Source organism: Apium graveolens, chromosome 4, assembly GCF_009905375.1.
Source record: "Apium graveolens cultivar Ventura chromosome 4, ASM990537v1, whole genome shotgun sequence".
NCBI lineage: Eukaryota > Viridiplantae > Streptophyta > Magnoliopsida > Apiales > Apiaceae > Apium > Apium graveolens.
The window spans coordinates 294,709,227-294,732,904 of NC_133650.1; the positions used below are offsets into that span (position 1 = coordinate 294,709,227).

Below are 23,678 nucleotides of genomic sequence, written 5' to 3' on the forward strand. Positions count from 1 at the left end.
CATATCGACTGTAGGTTTGAGTCTTTGGAGTTTTTTCAGTTTTGGCGGGCTTGGTTAGATTTTCTGCTTCTTCAGACATGATTGTTTTAGATCTTTACTGTATGTGTATTAACAAATAGGCTCTGATACCACTTGTTAGCTCACACAACACTGTTGAAGGGGGTTGAATATAGTGTAGAATACAATCAAATCGATTTAAAACACAAGTAACAGAAAACAGATGTATTCGATATAATAAACTCTGTTACAATGGAACTGTTCTCTCTCAGTGATGAACAAATATCACGAGAGCTGCTAGGTTACAATGTATGATCTTCTCGATGATCGTAACACATATAGTGTAAACCTATGTCTGTATTTATATAGACACACAGTTACAAGATAACTTCTAACTGATATGGAATATAATTCCGTCTCCTAAAATATATATTAATCAGATATCTTATATAATTCTTCTAGTCCTCTAACTCTTTCCATGCATATCTTCTTCTTGTATTAGTCTCGATCTTCTTTCCTATAAATCAGCTTCCTTCCTTAACTGTTAGTCCTCCAGTACTTAAGTTCTGATATCCATCTTCTGATATTATCTTCTGATAATTTAAATCCTGATATTCTTAAGTCCTGACTTCCAGTAAGTCCTGATTTCAGTAAGAACTGATATTTCCTGTTAGTTAAGATCTGAAAACTAAACATGAAACATATTAGACATGACATCTCAAATATATCCAACACTGATAATAGCATAAATTCTGATAGCAGTTGTGACTCACTTACATTGAGAAGCCACTATAAAAAGGAATTTCAAAAGATGCATAAAATGAGCACAAACAGTTGAGGTGGATTCTTGCATAAATTTATTCTATAGTAGACTTCATTATTAATGACAGATTTTAAGCACTTTTCTTAGTTATGCCTTATTTCTAAGATATACTGAAATTTATCAGACTTTAATGTTTATATGATTTTCTACTAATGCACACACTATCACTCCATATGAATGATGAAAATTACTGTGGTGATTAAGTTGTTTTAGATAAACAGTTAAGTGTCATATGCATAAATTCTGAGGACAAGTTCTAATGATAAAACTCTGAAAAAACAAGTCAGTATTAGTATGAAGAATCACAGTAACAAACATTCACTTTTTGAGTACAGAAGCCATGTTCTGATGACCGTTAAATTCTGATGTTTGTCATGTTCTGATGCAAATCCTGATGGAAACTCTGATGGTTACGTGGCATTATTTATTTACTTGACTTATTTATGGTAAATACTGAAACAGTCATATTTTATCATAATATAATTAGGTGAGATAAAAACAGTCATAATCATTTGGTTAAGTGGGAAACGTGTTTGTCTTGAAAAAATGCATGTGCACATTAATTACTGTTTAGTTCTCGTGCCCACTAACTCCTGCTTTAACTTTTTACTGACTGTTCACATGTTGCTAGGTGTGAATTGTCTGACATGCTTCAAAAATATAGCTGTTATCACATGGGCTGTATAAATAAGAAAGTTAAAAGATTTTCTAATCTTTTACCTATTTTTCTTATTCTCTCATCTCTCTTATTTTCTCTCACCCACTACTATTCTCTGAAGCTATTTTTCATACAGGCATTTTATCAAACACCTTACAAACACTCTTTTTCTTATTTGATTTTTCACAGAAATGGCGCCAAAAGACATTGTTTTCAATGGAGCTAAGTTTGTTCCCAACAACTACTTGGCTATTCTTAGCAAGGGTGAAGCTCCATCAGAACTTCACTTCATTCAGGACTTCCTTGCTAACTCTGAGATTGGGTATGCTTTGACCCAACCAGAAGCAATCTCTGGAACTCAAGTGCTGGAGTTTGGGAGAAGTGGCATGTACGATGATGGTTGTGCTCATGGGTCCCTAAGTATTATCTTTTCAACAGGGGAGGATGAGCATGTAGTGACTTTGGCTACAGTTCGACAGGCTTTACATTTGCCAGAAAACTGTGTCTACAGTTCAATAGTTGAGGAGCCAACTCTTCAACAGATGATGGCCAATCTGGGGTATGAAAAGACTTTGGCAAAGCTGGGTCAATTGAAGAGACCTCACATAAGGAGGAATGGAGTTTCTTCTTTGACTGCATCACAAAGGCCTTTGCCAACAAATGTTCTAGTTTTGATGCAATCCCAATTCTCAGTCAACAAATCGAGTATGCTCTCATTAATCAAAGTCATTTTGATTATGCAAGTGCTATTTTAGGATTGATTGGGGATAAGATGACAGAAGATAGAAATACAATTTACTTTGCTAGATTCTGTCAGCTTATTTATAGTTTTTGTTGCTCTGATGCACCCCAACTAGCAAGTGAGTTAATTGAACCATTTAAACTTTCTAAGAGAGCCTTTACTGACTTATTATCTACTGATAATAAGAAGACTGTTTTGAGGCCCCTCTAAATTCCTACATCTGTCAAACAAGTCTTGGTAAATTTTGATCCAGCAACCTATGTTGGCTTATATCCTGATGTCCAACCAACCCAACCTCCATCAGCACCTCCAACAACTACACAACCAACCACCTCTCAACCAACTCAACCTACCATCAGAACTTACTTCCAACCATCAGCTCAATCTTCACAACAACAACCATCTGCTAAAGCATCAAGATCCAAACCTTCTAGAACAAAATATGTTCCTAAGTCTCCACCAAGGAGAAAAAAGATGATTCTAAGGGATGAATTAGAGGATGAGGAAACACAGGTTCATGCATCAGAACCTGTGACTGTTAAAACTGAAACTGTGGTTTTTCAGAAAGAAACAGAAGCTGAAGGGTCAACCCAACAGATAAATGCTGAAGCTGAGGGTTCAGGTAATTTAAAGAGAAAGAGAACTGCTAGTTCTGATGCTCAAGCAACTCCTTCACTATCAAGGAGATTGAAAAAAATGAGGGCTAGGAAGCATTTGGCTAAGCCTCCATCAGAAGATATTGAAGAAGCTGAGGAAGGGGATCAGGAATCTCTGATCTGAAAAGAGCCAATTATCATTGAATCCCTTCCAGAAACAAAAGACACTGTTCCTGATACAGTGCTCACCCCTCCCGTCTCTCCAATAAAAGCAACAGTTGATGCTGAAGAACAAGCAATAAGTTCTGAAATAGATATTCACAATCTGAATATTCCTACTGTTCTTTATCTGGAAGCTCCTACAGCAACTCAGACATCTCCAACTCATTCTCCAATCTTAAATGCTGACATACCATCCACACCAATTCTTGATCAGGAACCTGAAGATCATAATTTAGATGAGGTAGTTCCCGAATCTCCCATTGCCTCACATACACTTGTCTTATCAGAGAATGATGAGTCTTCTTCCAGTACTAGAGACAATGTTTATGTTGATACTCCAACTCCCATTCTAGGAAAGGAGGCACTTATTGAGAAGTTTGTTGAGCAAGCTACTCCTATTCCTTGGGAAGATACTCACAGAGGCGTAGAGTGGACCAAGAAGTGGAATAAAACTGATTTCATTCCAAGCTCCAAAGTCCTGACAGACCATATTGGAAAAGCTGATGAGTTGCTCGCAAATTCTGATTTCAAGACACAACTCAAAGTCACAGCTTTTCTACCAAAAATCTTCAAGGTCTACACTCTGCTACTCAAGAAAAGGTTGATAAGCTTCTTGAAAAAGCTGAAAAGCTGGATATGGAGACCAAGCTTGATAAAAAGAGGTTTATCAGACCTATTTCTGAGAAAGTTGAAGCCATTAAGAAGATACAAGAGAAGCAACAGGCCCAAATTACTGAGGTCCTACAAAATCAAGCCTCTCAAAAAGCTCAATTGGATGAAATCCAATCTTCAGTTGAACTTCTTCTCTCTCTCCTACTACCTGATGATGCCAAAAAGGGGAAGAAGATAGTTAAGTCCAAATGCTCTAATGATCAAGTACCGAAGAAGAAAGATGATGAAGCTGATGACCAGGGAAATCCTAGCAAGGGTAGAGGTCAAGTTCAAGGTAAAGAGTACAGCAGCAAGGTTTCTTCTAGGAAACTAATTACTGATGCAAGCAAGTCTTCTATTTAAAAGAAGACAAGTTCTGAAGCTGCTCAAACTCAAAATCTGAAGCAAGTGCTGATAATCAAAATCTGTTATCAAGTTCTGATGAACAAAGTCTGATGATAAAGCCTGATGTTCTGATACAAGGTGGAAGTCAAGACTCTCAAAAGTTTATGCAAACTCTGAAGCTCAAGGAAAAGCAGACTACTGTCTACTACAAAGATCCCAAGATCCAGACACTTGATGAAGAAATTTCTAGAAGATTATTTTTGAAGCATAATCTTGGAATGGATTTAGAAAATTTCATGGAGGAAGAAGCTAGATTTAAAGCTGAAAAGACAAATCTAAAGCCAAAAGCTTTTGTTGCGAAGAAACCTCCAAGGCCTAAGGTAAAAGGCATTGTGATCAAGGAGAAATCAAATACTGAGGCATCAAAGCTCAAGACTAGATCACAAACTGAGATTGATCCCAAAGATAAAGGGAAAGGAAAAGTTGATGAACCAATAAAGCCACATGAGATGAAAATTCCTCAAATCCTGATAAAACCTGTGTGTAAACTGGTTCAAGTTCATGATGATACTCTTGCTGAAGATAAAGATGTTCAAACTCTGAAAAGAAGGAAGATTTTTGAAGAATCAAAGACAACCTCTGGCAAGGCTCAAGTTGTTTAGAGTGAAGAACTGCAAGCTACAACAGAAACAACAAGTTCTATTAGAGTTATCAAGACATCAACCTCTAACATGGCTCAAGTTAATTTAGACAAGATGAAAGTAGCTCACAAAAAGAAACTTTTTTGGAAAAATGTCAAACCATCAGATCCAAATAAAAGCCAATTGCTGTCTGATTTCATGACTATTGGGTTAAATGCTAGAGAACAAAGAGACAGGGCTGGACTAGGTTCTGATGAAGCTAAAATCAAGACAGGAGTTGAAGTTGCTACTAGAGATCCATTTTTGCTAACTGACAAACCTCTTGAAGATGTTACACAGAAACACCTTGATAAGGTTATCTCTGTTCAAGTGGTACTGGATGCTCATGACAAGCACAATGTCAAGGAAAATCTGATTCTATTTTTTTGAAGATGGAAGGACATATCAGATGTCAGAATCAGATGTGCTAAACAAATCTCTGAAAGAACTTCAATTCTTTCATTATCTTCTAGAGATAAAGTCTGATATTACCAGGAGATAGTCAACTTTTATAATGAAGACCATAAGAGATAAAGCTAGAATTTCTAGTTCAAGGGTTACAAAATTCATTCCTAACATAGTTAAGATGATGGAAGTGAAATTCCAATGAAGAACGATTCCGCTAAACTTGAAGTAATACTGAAAGAGAAATGTATATGCTATAATGAAGATTCTTCTCATCCTAGGGTAATAAGACTGGATGATGGTTTAGAAAGAAACCATATTTATGCACTAAGGACTACAATCTACCAGATTGGAAGTCAGGGTGAAGAGTTGAAGTAAGTCAAGACTACACTATCTCAAGTCCTGAGGATTAAAGAAGAAAAGCTGATATCAAGCTTTGTCAAGAATCATTTTGGATTCAGACTGACTCAGTAAATTGGTAAAAGCTACAAGGACTGTAAGTTGTAGTTAGTTATCTAGTTAAATTCTTATTGCATTTATACTTAAATTTTTTTGACATCATCAAATCTATTAACTTGTATATTTTGCATAATTTACAAGTTGGGGGAGATTGTTAGATATATTTGAGATGTCATGTCTAATATGATTTGTGTTTAGTTTTCAGAACTTAACAACAGGACAAATCAGGACTTACTGAAATCAGGTCTTACTAGAAGTCAGAACTTAATATCAGAACTTAAGTGCGGGAAGACTTTTTAGATAAGGAATGAAGCTGATTTAAAGGAGAAGATCAAGACTAAAACAAAAGAAGATATGCATGGAAAGAGTTAGAAGACTAGAGGACTTGTATAAGATATCTGATTGATATATTTTAGGAGACAGAATTATATTCAATATAAATTAGAATATATCTTGTAATTGTGTACTATATAAACACAGACTTAGGGTTTACACTATATGTGTTATCATTATCGAGAAGATTATACATCGTAACCTGGCAGCTCTTAGTGATATTTGTTCATCACTGAGAGAGAATAACAGTTCATATTGTAACAGAGTTTATTGAATATACTTGATCTTTGTTACATACTTGTGTTAAATCGATTTGATTATATAAACACTGTATTCAACCCCCTTCTACAATGTTGTGTGACCTAACATAGAGTTTGCTCAAACTGAAGTCTGTGAAGCCTGTCATAAAGGAAAAATGAAAAGATCAAGTTAGAAGCCAAAAATTGTGAACTTTATAAGTGCACCATTGCAACTTATTCATATGGACTTGTTTGGGCCAATAAATGTCTTATCAATGTCAAGGAACAAATATGCACTTGTGATGGTGGATGATTTCTCAAGATATACTTGGGTAAAATTCATGCACTCTAAAGATGAAACTCCACACATCATAATTGAGCACATAAAGAAGAGAGAAAAATAGGCTGAAGATCAAAACTGTGTAAAAAGATTGAGAAGTGATAATGGGACAGAATTCAGAAATGCAATATTAAGTAATTTCTGTAAAAACAAAGGCATTTTTCAAGAATTTTCTGCTGCTAGAACACCTCAACAAAATGGGGTAGTTGAGAGAAAGAACAGAATATTAGTAGAAGCTGCAAGAACAATGCTGCAAGATGCCAATCTGTCAACTAGTTTTTGGGAAGAAGCTATAAATACTGCATGCTACACTCAAAATAGATATCTCATTAACAAGGTCCATGGTAAATCACCTTACGCAATCATGTGTAAGAGAAAGCCTACTGTAAAGCATCTTCATGTGTTTGGAAGCAAGTGTTACATTTTAAAAGACAACTCTGAATATGTGAGAAAATTTGACTCAAAGGTTTTTGAAGCAATTTTTTCTGGGATATTCATTGGAGAGAACTGCCTACAAGGTCTATGTAATTGATCAAAATAAAATCATGGAGAGCATGGATATGACTTTTGATGATGACAAGTGTCCAGGCTTGGAATGCATTGATGATAATGAAGCTAAAGCCCTTGCATCTGAAAATCTCAACATTGATAGTGATTCTGATGAAGAAGCTGAAGTGAACGCACAACAGATGATGAATAAAGAAACTACAGAACAGGAAAATTATGGAAATAGAATCTCATCTCATACACCTAAATTTGATAGCACAAACTCAGGGGGAGAAAGAGAAGAAAGATATACTACTCATACCAACAATGAAGAAAATGATAAAGGCACCAGTCAACAAACTCACACCAGAAAATGGGATAGGAGTCACAATCAAAATGCAATAATTGGTGATCCCAATGCTGGTATAAGGACTAGAAGTGCTAATTCTAATGAGTATCTACATGCATGCTTTCTGTCTCAAGTAGAGCCCCGAAAAACTGAAGAAGCTCTTAAGGATCCTAATTGGATATCTGTCATGCAAGAAGAGCTTAATCCGTTTGAAAGAAACAAAGTTTGAGAGTCGATTTATGCACCAAAGAACAGAGGTGTAATTGGAACAAAATGGGTGTTCAAGAACAAGATGGATGAAAATGGTATAGTTACCGGAAACAAGGTAAGGTTGGTTGCAAAAGGCTACTCATAGAAAAAAGGAATTGATTATGATGAAATTTTGCTCCAGTTGCAAGACTTGAAGAAAAAAGGATTTTTCTAGCATTTGCTACACATTCAAACATCAAAGTGTATCAAATGGATGTCAAGAGTGCCTTCCTAAATGGTGAATTAAAAGAAGAAGTTTATGTTCAACAACCACCTGGCTTTCAAGATCCAAAATTTCCATATTTTGTGTACAAACTACTCAAGGCTCTATATGGACTAAAGCAGGCACCTAGAGCTTGGTATGACATACTGATAGATTTTTTACTTAAACATGGTTTCACTAGAGGAACAATAGACAAGAAACTCTTCTACAAGCTGCATGGTGGTGATCTGATCCTAGTTCAGATTTATGTGGATGATATCATCTTTAGTTCTACTAATAAAAAGCTCTATCAAAGATTCTCTAAGCTTATACAGTGTGAATATGAAATGAGTATGATGGGCGAATTAGGTTACTTTCTTGGACTTCAAGTCAGTCAAAGAAGTGATGGAATCTTCATCAGCCAAACTAAGTATGTTAAAGATTTATTGAAAAAGTTTGGCATGGTTGATTGTTCACCTGCATCTACACCTATGTCTATAGCAACAAAGTTGGAAGAAGATAAAAAGGGTAAGAGTGTAGATATTACAAACTATAGAAGAATGATTGGATCATTGCTTTACTTAACTGCAAGTAGACCAAACATCATGTTTGCTACATGTCTGTGTGCAAGATTTCAAGACAATCCAAAAGAATCACATTTGATGGTTGTGAAGAGGATTTTCAGATACTTGAAGGGGACTCCAAACTTGGGATTATAGTATCCTAAGGGAACCGGTTTTTGAAGCTGTTGGATACACATATGCAGATTTTACTAGATGCAGGGTTGACAGAAAGAGTACTAGTGGAAGCTATCAGTTTCTTGGACAAAGACTTGTAACCTGGTATAGCAAGAAACAACAATCCGTGTCAACTTCCACAGCTGAAGCAGAATAAATAGCTGCTAGAAGTTGTTGTGCTCAAGTGCTTTGAATTAGAAATCAGCTAATAGATTATGGCCTAGTATTACACAAAATTCCAATCATGTGTGACAATACTAGTGCTATATCTATTGTGGTTAATCTAGTTAATCATTCTAGGACAAAGTACATTGATGTAAGGTACCATTTTATTAGAGAACATGATGCAAATGGCACAATTGAGCTCATTTTTGTTCCAACAGAAAAATAATTAGCTGATATTTTTACTAAACTTTTGGATGAAGCAACTTTCACTAGACTTGTAGGTGAAATTGGAATGATTAGTTCTTCATCCTAAGGAAAGAACTCAACTAATATTTTGCAGCAGATCAATTTCTAGTAAATCAAATTTAATTAGAAATTAACTGGAATATGAATTATAAATATTTCAAAAATCTCTGCATATTTATTTTTCAAAATTCAGCTTGGAATTTTTTAAATTCTAAGAAAACTGTCTAATTGTTGATTTACATTTTCAATATGTAAAATTAACATAAGGCGGAATCAAAGTGTAGAGAACTGAGTTCTCGATAAGTCTAACTGACTTATCGACAAGTCATTTTAAGACTTCTCGAGTGAGTTATCGATAAGTCAATTTACTGACTTCTCGAGTGACTTCTCGATTAGCTTTATTATGACTTATCGATAAGTCATTGTAGAGTTCTCTATAAGTGATTAACTCAAAGAGTTCTCTACAATTATCATTTTGAACTTATAAATAACTCAGAGCTAAAATAATTTAATTCAATAAATTATTTTGGTAAAATACTTTTGGCAAAATTATTCTGATTTTATTTTGATTTATTCAAATAAAAATTGGAAACAATTCAGTCCATTTTGGACAAACTGGGTATTTATTTAACTTCTCGATAAGCTTATTTTTAGTTCTCTACAAGAATAATACAAAATGAATTATCGATATGTTCTTCACTTTTCAAATGACTTCTCGATAGACAAACTCCAAACATCTTTTTTTGAGTTCTCGACAAATCATTTGCTTTTACTATAAATACCCAGACACCTCGATACACATATACTTACGCCTTCGAGAAATCTAAGTGACCTAGCTTTTTCAATTCCAAACCGATTTCTCACTCGTTTCAAACTCTTTCTCACTAATTTTTCTTACCCATTCACTCTTACTCAACAACAATGGCACTCAATAATGTTAGAGCTGTAATCTTAGAGAAAGGAACCAACTATATTTCTTTCACTGATGTTAACCAAGCCCCTGACAGTTTCAAGGGGTTTGTGAAATTTCTGTCTGAATCTTATCTTGCAGGTGCTTTAACTGCTAACCCGGTCCTATACTTGGATGTTCTGCATGAATTTTGGACAACAGCAGTAGTGAAAACTGTTATGCATGACAACTCTGTGTCCTTGGTGGTGATTTGCTCAATTGGAGGCCAATAGATATAGTTCAATGAGCAAGATGTGAATGCAGTTTTTGGTCTTCTAACTGCAAATCTAGTGGAGGTGCCAACCCAGGATGAACTAGCTGAGTTCATGGACTTCATCAACTATGGTGGAAGAATCAACTTGGCAAGCGTGAACAGAACAAACCTAAGGAAGGAATGGTCCTTTGTATTTGATTCTATAGTAAATGCCTTCACATGCAGGAAGACAGGATATGACAACATCTCAAGTGTGGTGCAGAAGTTGGTGTTCTCAATAGCCCACAACAAACACTTGAATGTTGGTCTATTGATCCTGGAAGAACTTTCCACCAGGCTGACCATGACCCAATCTGCTAGAGTTAAGAAAATTTTATTTCCTATATTTATTATGTCTACCATAAATCGTAAGGTATCATACATATATTTGTTGAATGGTATAGACAACACTAAGATAGGCAATTGTAAGTAAGTGTCCAAAATTATATTTGGTTCACTTACAACAAAGAATAAGGTAAATGTTAGTCTGAAAATCACTCCATTTATGATGGAGAGGTTTAGGACTTACCCTTACCCTATGCCTGACATGAGATCAAATCCAAAAACTAGTACAGATATGGTCCCTGAACCTGTAGAAGTACAAATGCAGGAAAACCAATAGGGGCCTTCCCAAGCTGAAACCACTCTGACTTCAAGAAAGAGAACTAAAAGTTCTATTCTTCAGATTAAAAGAATCTGACCTTGCAATTTAATGCAGCATGCTGCTCTAAGGCCAAAGCTTGAGTCTTGTATATCGATACATTTTTTGACATTACATCCTTCCTCTCCATTATCTTTGCGCGGGAATCCACCTACCATAATTGCGATATATGTACAAGCTTCAATAACATTTATCGTAGCAACAACTCCTGTCGAATTCAGAAAATAGAGAGGATTAAGTAAAATTTTGAGGATTTGCACTAGTTTAATACATCTTTCTCTGATAAAAAAATCCAACCTTTTAGAAGAGGAAATGCATAATCAATTAATTCCATTTTAACATTTAAGGCCTCAGTTGTAATATCCGGGATATAACGTGTAATTATTTTTATTATTAAATAATTAATATGTGTGTTCAGTATCTATTCTGTGAGTTAATTGTTAAGTGATATATGTACTTGAATATTCAAAAATAATATTAATTGAGTATTTTAATTTTTATATGTCCAAAATAAAATATAGATAATTGTCATATCTTCCTAATTATTTTTATGTTGATTTATAGATTTATAAGAATCATATGAAATTTTTAAAATCTTTTTCCGGGTAATTAAAATTTATTTTATAAAAACGGGAACCAACCGACGTCAACCGTTGTTACGTTTTTGGAACCCGAAACTCTTCCGAGAACTCCTTCCTAACCTAATTGAAATATTCCGAGCATTTTCCATGTTTCGACTTTTTCGATCCGGCGTACGGTTTGTCCTGCGCGGGACCCGACACAATATTTTCGATACAATATTTATTTCGGTAAATTAATAAAACCCGTATTTTCGATAAACGAGAGTTTTTTTTTATTAAACTATCCCAATTATCACTTCGTAGTACGTGTAACTGGGTGCTGAGACCAAGACCGCAGTACAAGCTGTACTGATTTGGATAATTATCCCGAAAACCGATACCGTTTGGATCAGTTTTTATAAATAAACGTACCATTTTATATCCGGAATGATCCAACGGGATACTAATTTTCCGTAATTATAAATAGCCTTTTACCGTATTTTATTTCGTATAAAAATCATTTGCAGACATATAATTATATAATTTTACAGAGAAAAATCTTATATTCATAAACTGTTCTAAGAATCAAACAGCAAAACGAAGGCGTTACCGATCTCTGTTTTCAAAGCTTGAGTAACCAAAATGAAGGATTTGAGGTGTTCTATCAGATTCTGAGCTTTGTTTCACTGCAGAATCAAAGGTTTAATTTCTAAAAATTTATTTATTTTCGAATTTATTTTATTAAAAATATGAATTTTTGTTCGGATGATTGTTTGTATGATTTGATGATTGCATGTTGTAGAGCTTGTTTTCCTGATGATTTTCATATGTCATACGTCTGATTTAGGAGTTCAATAACATGTTCAAATTTGAGTTTGATTTTCGAATTTTAAAATTAGGGTTTATAACCCGTATGAATGTTCTTATTTGAAATTTGGGGGTTTCTTATTCTGTGATAGATTGATGTTGTGTTATAGTGGGTTGTGTTCTTTGTGAAATTAGCAATCCAGTCGTATAAGTTTAATGAACCAACGAGGTCTGTAGAGAAGGGAGTTGTGTTTTGAATATTTTCGATGTTCGCCGGAAACCGGCGATGTTCTTGGCCAATTTCCGGCCAAAACATGAATGATTATAATGATTTGATTGCATGAATATGTTCCTGGTGAGGTGTAGTTGTGATCTGGACAGTTTGGTGGCCTGAGGTGGCCGGAATCGTGTTCTCCGGCCACACTCCGGCGAAGTCGACGGCGGGGTTGGTAAAATTGCAAACAGGCCCCTGTAGTTTTAAAAACGATGCAGTTACGTCCCTGAAGTTTCCAGACTTTGCAAAAATAGGATTCCTGTTTTAAAAATATTTAAAAATCATATTTCCTATTTATTTTTATTATAAAAATTCGTTTTTAATTTCTGAAAATTCTAAAAATTATTATTTTAATTCCGAAAATTATTTTTAATTCACAAATAAATCTGAATTAATTAGTTAATTAATTTCAGTTAATTTTTAATTGATTAATTAGTCAATTAATTCGAAAATTAATTGATTAATTGATTTAATTAATTATTAATTGATTTTTAATTAATTATTTAATTAGATTTAATTATTAAAAATGATTTAAAAATTCTGAAAAATAATTTCGAGCTTTAAAATATTATTCTAAATTATTTTCAAGGCTCGATAATTATTCTAAAATTGTTTCGGAGCCAGAATTGGCCAACCGAACCCTGTTTATTAACCCGAAATTGATCCAACGACCCGTTTTAATTCTGAAAAATGTTTTAAAAATTATTTTAAATACCCGAAAGCACATTTATGACCCGAGACTTCTTTATAAATGATATGTCATTGATTACGTGATGTATTATGTGTTATACGTGACCTGTTGTTTGACTATCGGTCTATATATTCGGTGTTTACTTCGTTATTACATAGATTTCAATTCGTTAATCGGATTTGGGTAAAACGAAGGGTAGATAGAAGTGTGTGTTGAATAGAACTCTATGAGTTGATGATTGATAGATGCTTATGATATGTGAGCAGAAAAGGCAAGACGTAGGAAAGGAAAACAGATAGTTGAAGAGTAAGACGGTTGTGATTGGAAGTCAGTGCAGAGTAGTAAGCTAATACCAGGCAAGTGTTCTGAACTTTCTCGAGATATTGTAATTCTTGATAGTCTTGTTGACATTGCAAGTGCTTTGAAGCACGGAAACCTAAACCCTGATTTCAGTTATTGTTCTTGAGCTATGAACCATATTCTTTCTAAGCCATTGATTATTGTAAACCCAAACTCGAACCTCAAGTATACGATACTATTCCATAAATACATGCAAACAAAATCCCAAACACTGAACTGAATTACTTGTACATTCAACCATTGTATCCTATGCTTTGAGAGCCCAAATCTTTGAAACCCTGAAATATTGATTTTTTTGTTATCCAATTATTTCATTACCCAGCGTTCAAGCTTTTAAACTACTTTATTGATCCTTAAAAAGATTAAAAACCTTTCATTGTTAAACACTCATTGTTGTTAATGATTTTGGTTATTGTTTATTATTGCATATTCTGTTATTATGTTAGAATTGGATTGTTTTTTTTATAAAATTGTGGACCAGATTCGTGGTCAGACCATATAATGGTCAAGTTAGGCCAATGTGTGCCTTGGATCCAGTAGTTAGAGCAATGCTGTGTGCCTTGCTCGGGGTTAGTGCGTGACTGATCAGCAGCCTAACCTTGGTTTTTACATTAAAAGTATAATATTCAATTCTAAATCATAATCCAATGTTCACTTGATATCATAATCATAGTCACCTGATGATCATTATTCTCAGTTTTGTCATTGTGACTTGCTGAGCTAGTTAGCTCATTTGTGCGATGTTGTTTATATTCTTTCCAGTTAAAAAGGAACCAGTTGGTAGCGAGGATCCCTAGTCCAGCGCGAGAGCTAGGGGTTCAGGTTGAGGAAGCTGAGCTAGTAGGCTTCTTTTGGGATAATTTAAGTTGGTAAAAGTTTGTAATAATGTTTGATACTCAGTGTGAGTTTGAAATAGTTGGGATTTGAACGGTTTGTAATATATTAGTGTGTTTGGGTTGTGTGCATACTTTAACCTGTTGCGGTCCGTGGTGGTTGATAAGTAGGGTCACTGCATATATTATTATTATCTCTATTATTGTTATAAGCAGGTTATAATTAAGGTGTGTGTGTGGACCCCAAACTTCTGACCCGGGTTTGGAGGGCGCCACATCAGTTGTAGGTTCAATGCCAAGTAAATGTAGAATTACAGGCTGATTAGTACTCAACATTTCTCCTCTAGCAATCATGGGAACCAGAGCATGACCTATTTGGCCTGTGATAACACAAGTTTGCTAAAAACATTAAAGAAAAATGTCAGTAACCACAAATATATATAAGAAACCTGCACACTTCAACAAATAAAAACATCGAGAAAACTGTGATTGTGTGTCCGCAAACATGTCTTATAAAGAAGTAAACTTGAAATCAGCTTCGAGTGATGATATACACTCATTACGACTAGCTTCAGATCAGCTACAATCCACTCCCACAAATTTGTAAATACGCACGTCACTCATAACAACAATCCGCACAAACACTTAAAAATACACAGCATATAACCTATCATTTCATACACAAACACTTAAAAATAACTTTTTATTCCAAACCATATAAATTTAACACAAATGAAACTCGAAAGCAGTTAACCTGCGTAGTCTTGCCACTCCCAATCTCTCCAATAAGAATGAGAGTCTTATTCTCCTTGAACTTCTTAAAAACTCATTTTTATGATGCCAAACAGGCAAAGTTTTCCTCTTCTCAAAAATATAAAAGTATTTGTGCGAATATGCCTTTCCATTCCTCATATTTAATCAGTGCATTTGAAGATCTATTTAAAATTTTCAATTGAATTTGCGAAGAAGAGTGGAAATTAAAAGGCTAATTGGGGATCTAGGGTTCTATGGCTGAACCCTAAAATATGATTACGATAAGGAGGCTTTTGAATTGAAGCCATAAACATGTGTTTTCAATTAAGAAGTCTTCGATTTATTCTTCATTTGATCTTTTGAGCTTGTTCTTGAGATAGTGTGTAGTGAGAGAGAATTTTCCAGAGAGATAAAGTCGAGAGAGACTAGATTCAAGTGTTTTGTCGGGAGTAATTTACTAACGCGTGTTTTCGTTTACGATGGAAATATACCGACCAAAGTTTTACTGGTATAATGTCTATTTTCTAATATTTTATTTTTTTCTTTTTATTTAATTTATTAAAACTAATTATGTAATAAATGTAAAATTGAAAAAATATCTTATGTATTAATTTACATTAAGTTCTAAATTTTTTATTTTACATGCTAAATTTTAGAGTCACAAATAATCTAGAATATAATTTTAATTATATTTTTTGATAAAATATTCACTCTAGTACTTTTAAAAAATAATGTAACACCAGGCGCTGGTGTTACATGTCGTGCAACACTGGCATCTCTATGCAACACTAGCTTTATAGCTATTGTAACACTAACTGAGAGGTGTTACAATAGGACAAAAAAATTTTACCTAATGTAACGCTCCTTGTAACACTTGCATTACAGTAGCCCACTTATGGCGTAGTGTCCATTAATCCTTCATTAATGAACTCTTAAATCTTCTTTAAGGTAAAGATTCTTACTACGAATTAAATATCTATTTTCACATGGATCATGCATAAGGTTTCGATTTTATTCTGATTTTAATTTAATTTTACATCATTTCCGTTGCATTTATGTGCACGAAACCCTTCATTTATAAGATTCAAACCCACCACTTAATGCATACTTGACCCAACAATACATCATAATTCAATACGAAAAAGCTAAAACTTGATATACATTAATTATTTACTTGTAACAATAAAGGTCCTGAATACTAATATTCTTTTCGATTTGGGATGTTAAATGACACCTTTGTAATTTTTATATATACAAGGGTTAGAAGGTAACTTCATAGCCATTTTATTGATTTTCTTTATCCTTAAATTTGAATTTATTTCTTTCTATATTGTTAATTATGTTTAAATATTTAGTTTAATTTTTTTATTGTAAATTTACTTTATTAGATTTTTATAATAAATTATATATCATTTTAACTATATTAATTTTAAAAATATATATCTTAATTAATAGTAAAATTATTTAATTTATTTATTCAAAATTAGAATTGACTTCAAAATTTCTATATTTGTTTCATATACTTGAAAGAGTAATGCTAGAAATACAAAAAAAAATTTACAAAAAATTGTAACAAAGTGGCGTGGCGGAGGTGATGTTCTAATGTGAAATAATTTAATTAGTGATATATATTAGTGTGAATGCATGTGGTCCATTTATATTTAGCCAATAATAATCTGACACGTGTCATTATGTAACTTTTTTGGGAACTAATTTTGTACCCATAGTATTTTCTTATTTGAAATGATTTTGTAATTCAATAATTTTAAATTAGATTCATGTAACCTAATAATCGATCCCTAACCAAGATTTTCATTAATATGATACAAAATTTCTTCAGGGGACACTATACATTTTAATTGTATCTATATAATTTTAAAGGCTACTATTGCCCATATAAGATTTACCCATGATCCATGACCCATGACCCATTTCATATTTTAACATATAAAACATCATATTATACACATACCAATGGATCTTTCACATTTATATCCATTATAACCCATATAGAAACTAACCTAATATATCTATCTATACACTCCCTGATTGTAGCAACTGAATTATATTTTCAATTTTTTTTTGAATTCTAATCATCGTAATCTTTGTTACAAACAAACTCAAACAAACAATATCTCTCAAATCTATCATTAATTTCTTTTTCTCCTTTCTCCTTCTTCACCCTTCTTCTCTCTCAATTTCGTCATCGTCTTTTTTAATAAAATATATATATATATATACATATATGTACGTAATGTATGTGTGATTTGTTCAATTTATTTGATTTGTGCAGGATGAATATAAAATTGATCCTACACTTATTGCTTCGAAGATGTAATCAGGTTTGTGTTTGTATTTATGATTATCATTATATTTATTTCAAAACTGACTCTCTATAATGCTTTCTCTTCTATTCTTTACATGTTTGAGTGATTTTTTATTAGTGTCTTCTTATTAATTTATTAGTCATAATCCATATATACAGTATATTACAATTTCAAATGATTATCAAGACTCAAATTACCTATCAACGTTTTAGGCGATTGAAAGTTCTGATATTCCCCACTCTACCGGTATAGTTCCTTTTGTGTATTACGAATATCTAGAACTCTCTTGGAAAAGGGGTAACACCGTATTTGGTTAATTGATTTAAAAGTATGGCTAAGTTTTAATAATAATTTCTATATATCTTTGTATCACATTTTGCACTCCAACTGTTTGATGTTAGTTCTAAACAACTTTGTTTTGATTTATTTGTTATTTTTTTGTAGAATGTTATACTTTTGTTGTTTAATTCGGTTTTTCTATTTTTTTATTGTGTAACTTGAAGTATTTTCTTCTGATTATATTATTCTCCATATTGGTTTGGATTTGTGCAGACGATGGGGATGAATTTCACCATATTTTCAAAAAATTTAAGCCATGTATGTATAACTATTTAATTTCATCATATGTTTGTCGAGTTTGAATCTTTTTATTTATTTTCAATATCAATAAATAGTTGTAGGTTACTATTTCATAGTTGTGCACTTAAATTATGTAATTTGACCATTGGTGAGCTATTATGTTGATACTAACTTATACCGTAGTTTTAGGCCTTCTGAATTGCAGATTGGGGAAGGTAAAAAGCTGATTCTCACCAATGAAGCAGCAACTACTAGTGAAGATGTGACTTCTTTTGTTGTAATATCACCTATTTATGTATGTATATGTTAATTTATGACTTTTTTATTTTAATCTTCGATATTTATGGATGATATTTGACCTGATTTTAAAGGTTGTATATATATGTATAGTGCTGATAATGTTTTTTCTCTTTGAATGCCCAGGTTATTATCCAAATCTGACTTTATTGATCCTCTTGATCACCCAACACCAAATGTGGTTGATTCAGGTTAGTTTTTTTACCATAACAAATTTATCTGAAACTTAGATTAGGCCTTCCATGACACATGACTAATTCTCTTTTATACGAAGGTTTACTAATAGTAAATATAAATTTAGAATTCGGTTATATAACTGTATATATTAATAGCATCACAAACATCTCATACTAATGATTTTGTACTCAATAATCATTATAGTATTTTGGCATATAAGAAGTGCATTAGTTATATAATCTCAACGTAAATTTAACTACCAGTAATCCAATTCTGAGAAAACAAGTGTTAGGCGTCGAGGTTGTGGATCAAGTATTAACATAATTCTGCAGAGAAATAAAGAAAATGTTTCTCCAATCATCGGTAGTCAATCTTTTTACCCTGCTTTAATACACCTCCATTATGTTATTTGTAATTAATAAAATTGAAGATATTATTTTCTTTAGAAGTTCAAGGAATGTAAAAACTCTACTTGCACAAAAAGTCATTGCATATTTACAATCCAGAGCATTCTAAATGATCAAATGACGATGTTTATGATACAGTTTCTAAAATCAACAATTCTCACCAAAATAAGAGTTCAAACAGAAGCGAAAACAATTCTCCCAAACAACTAAAAGATTATAAACGATCAAAGAATGATGTTATTTTTTATTTTTTAATTTTTGTTGTAATTGAGTTCTTGATGTTTGCTGATTTTGTTTGATTGGTGAATTTGTAATTGGATTGTTGTGGTACTACAATTTTTGATTGTGGATGTTGGTTTCATGTTTTTTGATGTGGGTCTTTGTTTGTGATTGTGAAATGTGTAGTGTTGAATAGTTTTTGAGTTTTTTCGATGAAAGGCTGGATTTGTAGATCTGAGTATTATTAAGGATTGAGAAAATAGATGATTGTAGATGATGTTTTTATGTGAATCTATCTACTTTTGACTTTTGAGATAATGTAGTGATACAGAGGAACTGATGCAACGCTTCAATATAATTTTGATTGTGTTGATAGTTTTACTCCTGTTTTTATTGATACTTCAATATTTTGATAGCAGAACTTATGCTCTTATATCTCAATTTTAGGAAGCGTCCATGAGGGTAAGACCTAAGGTTGGATAAAAATATAAGTGCCTTTTTTAAATAGTTTATTTTGAGATGACTTATCTGCAAGTAATATTTACTTTTATTTTAATATAATACTTAGAATCTCATACATGTTCGGTGAATGGTTTTTATTGGGTATATTAAGTATGAGATAAAGAAAATTTCCTTTTGGGGCAGGCATTTAGATTGCATTAATAATTCGCACCCGTAATTTTTTTTAACGATTTCATCCTTTTAGTATGATCCAGGGATTTTTTTTACCACAAATTGATATATTAAAACTCATTTATTTCATTCATGCAGCCAAACTAGCTCAAGTTGCCTTCGGAAGAGACGATGAATCTTCTATGAGATCATATGGTGCTTTAAAAAATGGTCAAACGACTCGAGCTACTGGAGGTAATTCAATTTTTTTTATTAAATCTCATTCAGTCGTGTTAAATTGATTGGTGCATTTGAATAAGAATGTGTTTCCTCACGTGAAGGTGCCGCTTCAGGTGGAAGAGAAATGAAAGAATACAAGGAATCAGGGTAGGTATAACAATAAAAGTGTGCTAGATACATAATTTTTTTTGGAGTTAATAATGTTCCTTACTCAGTGGCTTTCTCTCCATGCCTGTATAGGATTACTATACCAATTACCCTGTGACTCTTCCTCTGAGAAGACCATAATCTAGAAATCCAGGTATACTTTAAGGTTATTCATAACTTGGTAATATAAAGATTCAAGCTACTCCTGCAATCACATCTTTCATTTAATATTTTATATTACAAACTTTGTTAACTTGGCCCAATTGTTTAATATATGAATTTATTATAAGGATTAAATCTCTCTACTTTTGACTTCTAAGATAATGTAGTTATGCTCTATGATGTGGTTAATGATCTCAAAGGAGGGTATTAAGACAGGTTTCTCTTCACTGTAGTTGGCAATGGTAAATTTGCTAAAATTTCTGAATAGTTGTTTCATTACACTTGAGAACTATTTTTCTTTCTTGCAATTTTTTACAGCGTGTTTTATATTTTGTGTTAAGCTACATTGTCAAGCAGCCTTTTTCTGGGTATCTTCAGGCCATCATAAAATAATTTATCATATTACATTATGAGACTTTTGATATAGTGTTCTATTTGCCTAAAGATCTAGAAACATGGTTCCAAAGGTGACTTCAAGCAGGGAGTCTTTACTATGTTACTGTCATCAATACAGGAAATCGACTTCTTTAGAAATCGGTGATATAATTTGTCTAAGATTATCTGATCTTTCAATATCACGCTTTGGATCTTCTGAAAAAATATTGAGTTATTGGGTACCAAGCCAACTTATATTTATTGGGTTATGATGTAAATTTGTTTAATGCGGTAATCCAAATAATGAGCTATATGGCTGAACAAGTTTTTGGGTAGGGATCATTTGCAGTATTATTTCAGGTTTGTTTCTTCTTTTCAATGTTGCACTAAGTATTATCGTGTTTTCCTTTTAATGAGAGATGCTCCTTTATTATTTATTTTAGTTAGTTATTATTACTATAAACTAATTTTAGTTTATGCAGGAAAAATGTCTAGAGACCGGTGAGGCTTTCAGAGGCAATAGATTTCCTCAACTCATGTAAACTGTTTGGCTTTTCTGGAGTTTATACCTATACCAGAGTTATCCAATTCAACCGAGTCTGACCCATATGTGTAAGTAGCACTATGTTCTTCTCAAGTTTCCGAACTGGAATTTGTTAACTTCCTAAAATAACTTTCTTATCTCCCATAAACATGGAAACTACTACATCCATGCCTTATCTTAGAATCATTGTCCATTTTTTCATCGACTCTTATATTATGCAATTTTCCACTTAGCGGCAAAGAAAAAGTATTGTAATTTTTTGTTTGTACTGATTTGATAAAGTGATACTCAATGGACATAATAGGGATGGCTTCATCTCATGTACGATACATATTGTATTTACCGTGTCTCCGAATTCTGGCTCAACCTTTGTCTCTCCTTTGTTGTAAAATCTGAGACGAATAACGCTAGGTCCATTGTCTCCTTCCCAAGAATGGTCAGCCTATATGATTACATATAAAGATTGTTAAATATTTATATCTTCATATTGATTTTTTTATCTTATTGCAGATTTAAAGCGACAAGGTTATTCACAATCATGACTTCAAAAAAAGTCGGACAGACCTCTATATAGAAAGGAATTTACGATCCTTACAATTGACTAACCAAGAATTGCTCAGCATTTTTCTAAAGGGTATAATAATCTCAATGTTTTGAAGGCGACATTTTCTAGTTGAAGTATTTAATTTTTCTTTTTTATGTTAGTACAGAGCAATATGAATTGTTGTCGAGTGCATTGAAGTGTATATACTAGAGGCCGAATTATTCTGAAACATTGAAGAAACACCCTCAGCAGTTTGGAAAAGTGAAGACAGGGAAGAAAAGGGCAACATCACAACCTACTAACAAATACCAACAATGTAGGTTCCGTGGCTCCAGCCAAGGCACGCCGTGACAAGTGCATACATGTGATGGTATGATCTTTCCATGCAGTGCTTAAACTGGTGATGTTTCCTTCTTATACGTAGTATCCTGCAACAGGTCACAAGGCCATTGTACAAGTACGGCAATATGAGTTCACCACCCAACCATTATGCCTATTTATCAGAAGCATCAACTACTCATCTAGCAGCCTCATATCTAAGAGTTTCAGCGGGTAATCCCTTCGTGTAAACAAAATTTAGAGAAGTCACTTATATCTTCGATAGAAAAATCTTTAAATGTTACAAATTGTACTAAATAAGAAACTATAGATGCACATTGTCAAGATCTTAAATGTTTGTAGCTAAAAATTGACATGGATACAAACTGTAATTTTCTCACGGTGAGGTGTGGTTAGTGTAACCACAGAGTGATTTATTTCTTTTTCTAAATATTATTATCATTTAATATAAGTTTGGAATGTGTTTCTAAAAAAAATTGATCACTAGGCAATGACGATACACACTATTAATCAATTTTCAAAATTCAAAATTGTAACTAATTCTCACATATCTCTCAAGAATGGTGATACACACTATCAATTAATTTCTTCTTCTTCCTCTTCTTTTTTCTCCTTCTCCTTTCATCTTTATTCTATCTCAATTTTCGCGATCTACTTTAATATATATTTATATATGTACACGTGATTTGTTTAATTTGTTTAATTTTAAAAGTTTGTGCAGGATGAAGGAATAATCGATCGTACACCCATTATTTCAAAATTTATAGTTCAGGTTTGTGATATGATATTTTCTCTACCTTCTTCTTCTTTTTTGATTTACTATAGTATTTTGATTTTTAAATGATGTTGTTGTGTGAATATAAGTTTGATTTTTAACTGATGTTTTTTTCATCGTGTATGAATAAAAGTTTGTATGTGTGTATGTATATATATTTGTATGCGCATATAAATTTGTGTTTGGATCTTGAATTTAAGATTTAGGTGGTTATGTGAGACTATTCTTTTAAGTCTCCGAGGAGAATTTTGATGCTTCTCAGGAGGAGGAAAAATGAAAGGCGATGTAAGTAGTTGATGAAGGTATTGCATTATTTTCCATTTTTTGTTTGTGTCAGTGTACCCAGTAGAGTGTTTGAAATAAAAAATTGTGAACAGAACATATTTTTAGAACATCGGGTGTCATGTCCTATACATACATACAAATCAAAGTTTTCTTGAAGAAATTTATGATTTTTCTTAAATATATTGGTGATACATAATGTGAAGAAAATGATGGAGATTAAAAGCCAAATGTGCATCTCCACAGAAGGTAGTATATGACAGAGTTGGACTACTTGATAAATTGATAAACCAATCAGCCATCTGGCAGCCTTGGTGTTATTTGGTGCACAAGTATTTCTAATCTGGGTGCCATATGTGCTAATCTTGGTTTACAATCTGTGAATTCGGCAGGAATGCATGATCAATTTTACAATCTCCAAATGCTTGAATCTGCATATTACAAAGTAATACTGCTATTATTCAAATTTATTCCTCTAATTATGCAACATTATTCCTCTAAATACATCTTTCCACCATCTAATACGAGTTTTTTATTTAGCAATATTAGTAGTTACTAACTATACTTTCTGAAATCGTTTTATCAAA

At 32.8% G+C, this 23,678-nt stretch overlaps 2 long non-coding RNA genes across 2 annotated transcripts; both read left to right on the forward strand.

The window, feature by feature from the left end:
- The first annotated feature begins 17,313 nt into the window (after positions 1-17,313).
- On the forward strand, positions 17,314-18,259 carry LOC141721307 (uncharacterized). Its single transcript, XR_012574686.1, has 3 exons — positions 17,314-17,407; positions 17,945-17,989; positions 18,161-18,259. It is a non-coding gene; the product is annotated as an uncharacterized LOC141721307 (long non-coding RNA).
- A 1,583-nt stretch (positions 18,260-19,842) lies between these two features.
- On the forward strand, positions 19,843-22,248 carry LOC141717231 (uncharacterized). Its single transcript, XR_012573562.1, has 7 exons — positions 19,843-19,938; positions 20,037-20,070; positions 20,164-20,224; positions 21,090-21,219; positions 21,662-21,785; positions 21,862-22,065; positions 22,133-22,248. It is a non-coding gene; the product is annotated as an uncharacterized LOC141717231 (long non-coding RNA).
- Positions 22,249-23,678: the final 1,430 nt, after the last annotated feature.